The 7,907-nt window shown below is 39.5% G+C and overlaps 1 long non-coding RNA gene across 2 annotated transcripts; it reads left to right on the top strand.

Moving 5' to 3' along the window:
• The first annotated feature begins 3,249 nt into the window (after nt 1–3,249).
• On the top strand, nt 3,250–6,979 carry LOC145550321 (uncharacterized). Of its 2 annotated transcripts, XR_014086228.1 has the most exons (4): nt 3,250–4,707; nt 4,780–4,912; nt 4,990–5,064; nt 5,155–6,979. It is a non-coding gene; the product is annotated as an uncharacterized LOC145550321 (long non-coding RNA). The 2 variants fall into 2 exon arrangements; XR_014086227.1 differs by having other exon boundaries at nt 3,250–4,912.
• Nucleotides 6,980–7,907: the final 928 nt, after the last annotated feature.

Raw genomic sequence — 7,907 nt, 5'->3', positions numbered from 1 at the left:
TGCGTTTATTTGATAAGCGAGTTGAGGCACTTTTCAGAGATTTGTTGCTGTCAGATGCTCAGCCTTTGGGAAGAGTGATTGACTATTTTTACAGAGTTGAGTTTCAGCACAGAGGAAGTCCACACATCCATGCGATGCTATGGGTTGAAGGAGCTCCACAGCTGGATGAGTCAGACGATCAAACTGTGTGTAATTTTGTTGATAAATACATCTCGGCACAGCTTCCTGATCCAGACAGAGAACCAGAACTGTATCGGAAAGTTTCTGAAGTTCAGAGCACAGTAAGAATCACACCAGTCTTGTTTCAAGAGTGTGAACTCTGGTTGTCGATTTGGTTTTCCAAAGCCCCCCTGCAGAAACACAGTGATCTCCAGACCAGGTGAGAACAATGACACTGAAACTGCCAAAGCCAAACTCAGACCTTTGATGCAACTCCTGAACGAACCTGAAGTCGCTTCCATGAGTTTAGAGCAGATCCTTTCTCGGTGTCACTTGACGCTAGAAGAGTATGAATCTTGTCTTCAGACCATGAACAAAAAGACTGCCATCTACTTGAAGCATGATCCCAAAGATTGCTGGATAAATGCTTACAATCCACATCTGCTTAAAGCTTGGGACAGTAACATTGATGTGTCTTTCATACTAAATGCCTACTCATGTATACAGTATCTAACAAAATACATCACAAAGAAAGAAAGTGGACTGTCAGAGTACCTGAAAACAGTGATTGACAATTCAAACATGGACCGAGTCAATGAGTGTGATGAAATGAAAGCGATCATGCAAGCGTACTCTAAAAAGCGAGAAATTAGTGCTCAGGAGTGTGTTGCTCGAGCCTGTGGATTAAAGATGAAAAACTGTTCCCGCAGTGTTGTGTTCATACCCACAGACGATAATCCTGTAAAGATGAGTCGACCAATGTCTTTCTTGGAGGATATCCCATCGGATTCCTGCAATATATGGATGACCAGTTTGACGGATAAGTACAAAGCAAGGCCTGAAATACCCGAATATGAGGAAATGTGTTTGGCTGATTTCGCTGCTACCTGCAGGTTTGTAAGTTCAGAGAAGGCAAGCACTAATGGTGTTTTACCACTTTTAAATCAGCTGGGATTTGTAACAAGGCGAAAAAATGACAAGCCCTCCGTCATCCGCTACTATCATTGTTCTAAAGAGAAGGAACCGGAGCAGTTTTATGCCAGATTACTGAGACTGTACCTTCCTCATCGGTCAGAGTTTGAAATTCGAAGCGTCAGTCTTCCTACCTACGAGTCCTTTTACTCCTCTGGCTGTGTCCGCCTACCAGGTTCAGACCTCCTTGAAACCGTCAAAAGTGTTGTCAAGAGAAACAGAGACAAATATGAGAAAAACAGTGAGGAGATTGAGAGTGCCCTTGAAGAGTTTGAGGAAAGCAGAGACCATGTGATTGATGAGTGGTGTAATCTTGCTCCTGAATCTGAAGTTGTGAGGTTGCAGTGTGACGACGACCTTCAGCCGGCAGAGCCTGAAAACGAACAGGAAAATGTACCAGACTTTTGTCCTCAGTCTTCTGCCGTCAATGAAATGCGAGCCATCAGAGAACCTCCCGCTATGGATCCGAATTTGCTGAGACAAATGTATCAGAACCTGAACCAGAAGCAGGCCTGTATTTTCTATGCCATCAGAGACTTCTGCCTTAAACTTGTGTGCGGTCTGAAACCAGAGCCATTTTTTCTGTATGTAAATGGTGGGGCAGGTACTGGAAAGTCGCATCTGATTCGATGCATTTACTCAGAGGCACGCAAAATACTCAGCAGGCTGCCACGCTTCTCAGAGGATGCTGATATTTCTGCTCCAACTGTTCTGCTCACTTCTTTCACTGGAACGGCAGCTTTCAACATCGGTGGAACAACACTGCACTCTTTGTTTAAACTTCCAAGGTCGTTAAAACCTCCAATTCAAGGTCTTGGCAATCAGTTGGATGAAATCAGGTCAGAACTATTCAACGTTCAAATCTTGATCATTGATGAGATCTCAATGGTTTCTAAGCCCCTCTTTGCTTATGTGGATGCACGGCTCAAACAAATCAAAGGAAGTCATAAACCATTTGGAGATGTATCTGTATTGGTGCTCGGCGATTACGCTCAGCTGAAACCAATTCGCCAATCTACACCTCTTTGTGTCACACCCAGCGGATATTGACTTGTGGCAGGAACATTTTCAAATGACCTCTCTAACTGAGATTATGAGGCAAAAAGATGATATTGCGTTTGCAGAGATGCTGAACAGAATTCGGGTGAAAGGAAAAACTGATGAATTGTCTCAGGCTGACAGAGATTTGTTATCACAAGCCATCACAGAACCAAGTCTTTGCCCTGCTGACGTTTTGCACATTTTTGCAACCAATAAGTTGGTGGATGAACACAATTTGGCAACTCTGAACTTGTTACATTCCAACATCATCACCATCGACGCAGATGACTTCCAAAAGGATCCACGAACAGGCAGAATGGCACGCAAAGAAAGACCATGCAAGGGAGGTAGAAATGATTTAGCAGACACTTTGAAAGTTGCCATCGGAGCACAGGTCATGCTTAGCAGAAATATCGATGTTCAAAATGGACTAGTTAATGGTGCATTTGGTGTCCTAACAGCTGTTTAACTTCTGACACTGATGAACACAGCATCAGTAAGCTGGGCCTGACAATGGATAATCAAACAAGTGGGACCAGAAACCAAAGTGGACCTTCAGAGACTGCCAATCTTGTTTACATCGAGAGAGCAGAGGAGAATCTGAAACTAAATGGAGTGGTACGTAGACAGTTTCCTGTGAAACTGGCTTTTGCTTGTACTATTCACAAAACCCAAGGCCTAACAACAAATGCAGCTGTGGTGTCTTTGAAGAAAATCTTTGAACCAGGTATGGCATACGTAGCTCTCAGCAGGGTAACGTCTCTCAGTGGACTCTACCTACTGGATTTCGACGAAAAAAAAATATTTGCCAATCCTCAAGTCACTGCAGCTCTTCAGACCATGAGACAAGCCAGCGTAGATGACATGATGCCTCTTCTTCAGGTGAAAGAAACTTTAAACAGGCCAGAAACACTGGTAATTGTTTCGCATAACACAGAGGGACTCCCATCTCACATCTGTGACATAAGAAAACATCACGAACTGTGTCTGGCTGATGTGCTGTGTCTGACTGAAACTCACCTAAAAGGATCTTTTGTTTACGACAATCTGCATCTGGATGGCTACAATATGTTCAAACTAAACAGACATGTGTCATATTCAAATTTTCCCCAAATGGCTTCCAAAAGTGGAGGTGGTGTGGCTGTTTATGTGAGAAACCATATTAAGGTTAATGAAAGAAAATATTTGCAAAATGTGACTGATCTTGAATTTGTGGCTTTGAAGGTTGAGTCTCCATTCAGGGCAGTGATTGCAGCTGTGTACCGACCTCCCGACTACAGCCTGAGCCGTTCCTGGAAAATCTGGTAAGCCTTCTGGATGCACTGGAGATGTTGGACTGTCACCCTGTCATTGTATGTGGAGATTTCAACGAGAATCAGGTACGCAGTTCACCAGGGCAAATTCTGGAGCTGTTTCAGTCTCTGGGATATGTTCAGTTGATCACTTCTGCTACCACAGAGAAAAACACATTGCTTGATCTAATTTTCATTTCTCAGCCACAGAAATCTTTACATTCAGGTGTGATGAGAACATACTACAGTTACCATGATCCTGTGTTCTGTGTCCTGTCCACAACCGAATCATCAGAGGTCTGTGAGTAAAAGCATGCCAAAGGTAAACTTTTTTTAAAATGACTGTATTTCCTCTTAAAATGTCTTACACAACAGCGTTCCTAATTATATTTCTTCAAATCATTACATTATTCAGCCAATAAGAGTTATGCCATTTTTTAAAATATTAGGAATCCAAACAGTTTATGTTTTAAGAATATTGCAATTTTCCAGTGATAAACTTTGTGGTAGAAACTATTAAAGTTATATATATGAGGCTTTTGTCACAAAATCTAACCATTTGATTAAACCTAAATAAGTCTGCTCATTTAGATTTGAGACTTTAAATTAAAGGTCAATTTAATATAATATAAATATATATATATAGTATGTAATATAGGATATGATTAATGTAAAATTCAAATTCATAAAAACTTTAAAGAAGTTGTGGCTTGTGCATTTATATTGATAAGTGCACAAACCACAACTCTTTCAGCAGTTCTAAACAAGCTGCTACAGTAGATCACAAAAAAAATTAACCAGGAGGTCTGTGTGTAACACAGGCTTCCTCATGAACCAATAACATATGCCAGCTGATGCCCCCTTGGGATGAAAAATGGGAGTTTAGGAAGGGTTCAGGCATAGTGGGTGGGTAGGTGGGTGGGGGGCTTTGACTAGGAACATTTTAGTCTCAACATCAGTTAACACCACCTGAAAAACGACTGCAAGCTTCAACATCTCCTCCAGTTCACACTCGACCAAAACAGAAGATCCTACTGCATCCTAACATGACAGTCGTTATTGAAGGCACAGGGTGAAATGCATCCTTTCAGCTCACAACTGAGCAGTGGTGACCACTGAGGGAAAAAAAGAACTTCCTTACACAGAAACATGTTCTCCAGCTTGAGCACTCAGAGACATGTCCTCTTGCTGCATCAGTCAAGGGATATCCTCCTGCTGCGGCTGAAGTGGAGCTATTTGATTTGTAAGTGTAAATGTTCACTTCTTTTCTCTGAGAATGCTATTGTTACTCATGATAAATCTCTTTGCATTACAGATTAAAGTGTCTTAAGTCGTAGCTCGGCCATCCACTCCAATCAAGCTGAGACTCTCACAGCTAAACATGAACTTAACATCTGTTCATGAAACTTCACTTACAAGACATTGTGTCTCCTGCAGCAAGGTTGAAGGTAACTACCTATCATGTGTCATAGGACGTTTACCGTTTATAGGTCATTACAACACATGTTTTCTCTTGGTTTCTCAGGAGGACTTTCCCATGCATGTCTGGTATCCCCAAGGCATCCCTTTCACCAGCACAGATGAGGTGCAGCCGACTCTGGTGAGAACTCAATATTGCTTCTGTTCAACTAACTGAGAAATAACTACAATCTTTGTCCAGCTGACTGTCGTATTTATTTTTCATCTTTAGTGGACGTAATGTTAGCGTGTTACGACAGCAAAACGCGTTGTGACAGATGACATGATACAACAGTCAGCATTTCAGGACACCTGTGACGAGGACTGAGGTTTCCATTTATTGATTTATTTTGAATATTACAGTATAAAATCATGCACAGGAACAAGAAATCCAAAAGACAGATATTTTTGGACCACAGTTATCTTAACATGTTTGAAAAGAAGTAGGAAGAAGTAAGAAACTTGAACTGTTTGCTCAGAGGGTTAAAGTGTCTCACTTTATTCCTGAAGATCTGCACCCATCTGTCCAATGATGTTGCAAACACTGAGCAGGTTAAAGGAAGCTGCAGCGGCAATCAGAAAGACCCCATCGAGTGTGAACATTTATATCTTCACAGTGACTGATTTGTATTATTATTTTAACTTGCATCACCAGAATCATCTTCACAACAACCATGTAAATGTGAACTATACACAGTTTTGACAAATTTGTAATTAAGCTCATTTCATTCTGCTAAAATCTCTGTAGATTTGCAGATTTACATCATGTTTACGTACAAATGTGTTTTTTTTAATCAGGTTTCCACATGTTGGGTTAAAGTGTCAACTAGTGAAAGTTTAAATATGTAAGATATCAAATCTCAAGTGTTTTAGTTTAGCAGGATTATTTTCATCATGCTAAAAGTGGGAATAAGACGGGACTCCTAGTGTGTAAACTTGTGACTTTATGCAATGAGTAATGCTTTGTCATCTGTTGATATTAATGAAGATGGTGACAATAAAAAGGAAAGAAAAAACTAAATATTTACGAGAAACCAAAAAAAGTAAATTATGCTATTGTAATATTTTTAAAGTCACATATTACACAACTGTGAATCCTGTATTTATGTGGGGGAGGGGCATCAGCTGGTAAAATGTTATGGCAAAGGATTGCCACACTTATGCTATTTGAGCAACTAATATAGACATCAGGGAAAAGAAAAGAGAAAAGCATTGTCAATTAATTTTAATCAGCAAAATTAGAATAAGGGTGTTGAACTACTATAGTTTAGCAATAGGATAAACTACACTCAGATACTACATTTTAAACTGGATTTGTTTCTTGGGGTGGGGGTTTGGTCACATTTTTTTCAGTAGAGGCTTTGTAATCTTGACATTCCATTCTTTAAGCTTAAGAATGAAAATACAATACATTTCTAATATAATTGACCATGTGCTCATAGGTTTTTTCTGTATCTGTGTAACTTGTACACCTCCAGTTTCACAATGTATTGCTACTACTGTGTTATGCTTTAGTGAGTTTTTTCTTTACTGAAGTATAAAGCATGAATAATTTTTTATCATTTTCCTAATCAAAAATAATTCCTCAATAATCTGGTTTTTTGCACAGAAAGCTGTTTATTGTGCATGATTTGAGAAGACCTACTTCTCATATCATGTCTTCTAAAAAGCCCAGTCAGTCGTGGCAGATGGCTGCTTGTATCGAGCCTGGATCTGTCAGAGGTTTCTTCCTGTTGAAGGGAGTTTTTCCTCTCCACTGTTGCTCGGTACAAGGGATTGCAAAAAAGTCAATGATACACAGCAAATGTGTTTCACTTTTATGTCCCATTGAGGAGGAATAAATGGTAAATATCATTAAGGCAATGCAATCTTCTGGGTTTCTTTAGAAACTGTTTACTTTGAATAATTCAGAATATTGTACTGTTTGATAGTCTGAATCAAATGAAATGTTTGTATGACTTGACTGAAATGAAAAAGTTCTATGACATTTTACAAAATGTGTGACATTGTGTATTGACAGTATGTAAAGAAAATAAATAGAACTGAGTACATTCTTAGTTTGCCTTTTGATACGCGCAGCATTATTACACTTAGTGCAGTTTTCCAGGTTTATATTCAATTTATTTATTTTGCATTTAAAGTGAGTGTGGTTATGGTCATTTTTTGACCTCAAGTCCCAAATTTTCCAATCCATTTACAAATTAAAAATCTTTTGGTTTACTCCATGTAAGGTTTTCCATCACAAACATTAATAAATGTACATCATATATTAATGATGCACATTAATAAATGTACATCATTGCATCGTCTGCAAAAACCATTTTGTGCGGTGATATTTATAGCTGGTGAGGCTACAACTTACTTATAATCAGATTTACAAATCTAGACCCTGCATGTTATTGTTTACATAAGGAAATTATGCGCATGCGTACAATGCTGGAGGGCATTAAAGCTCTCCAGCATTGGAGAGCTTTACGCTGCTATGACATCCATAGCAGCGCCGCCTCCGCAGAATAATTCTGTTATAATTCCGTCAAACAAACTTAGACATGTAGATATTATTAAATTCGTGCTGTGCTTAATAGCAAAGGGAGAAACCGTTAAAGTACAACTCAAAACCACGTCTTTCTCGCTCTCTGTATCAGCACAGCTAATGTGTGGCTAGCTCCCTGGTACTGTCTCTTACTCTGCAGTTGAGCTACAATATCTGGGCTCATGAGTGCCCCCAGCGATAAGGCACGAGAACTGCCTGCCTCAATTAAGAATCTGCATGCTGTTTGCTATCTTCAATAATTTGCCGTTAAAGATCGCTCCTCAGCAAACAAAACACGTTACACACACAGTTGGTGACAATAAAAACACAGTACATTAAATACATAGAATAAATTATGGAAAATCAGTTCATACATTAAATGTTTTTAACCATGTTATTTGCGACGTACAGACAGACGGAGCATTGCTCTCATAGAATAACAACCAGTGCAG

The sequence above is a fragment of the Poecilia reticulata genome, unplaced genomic scaffold (assembly GCF_904066995.2).
Source record: "Poecilia reticulata unplaced genomic scaffold, P_reticulata-male-v2 Scaffold_33, whole genome shotgun sequence".
Taxonomy (NCBI): domain Eukaryota; kingdom Metazoa; phylum Chordata; class Actinopteri; order Cyprinodontiformes; family Poeciliidae; genus Poecilia; species Poecilia reticulata.
Note: the sequence above shows the minus strand (reverse complement) of the source record. Positions and strands in the feature narration are given on the sequence as shown.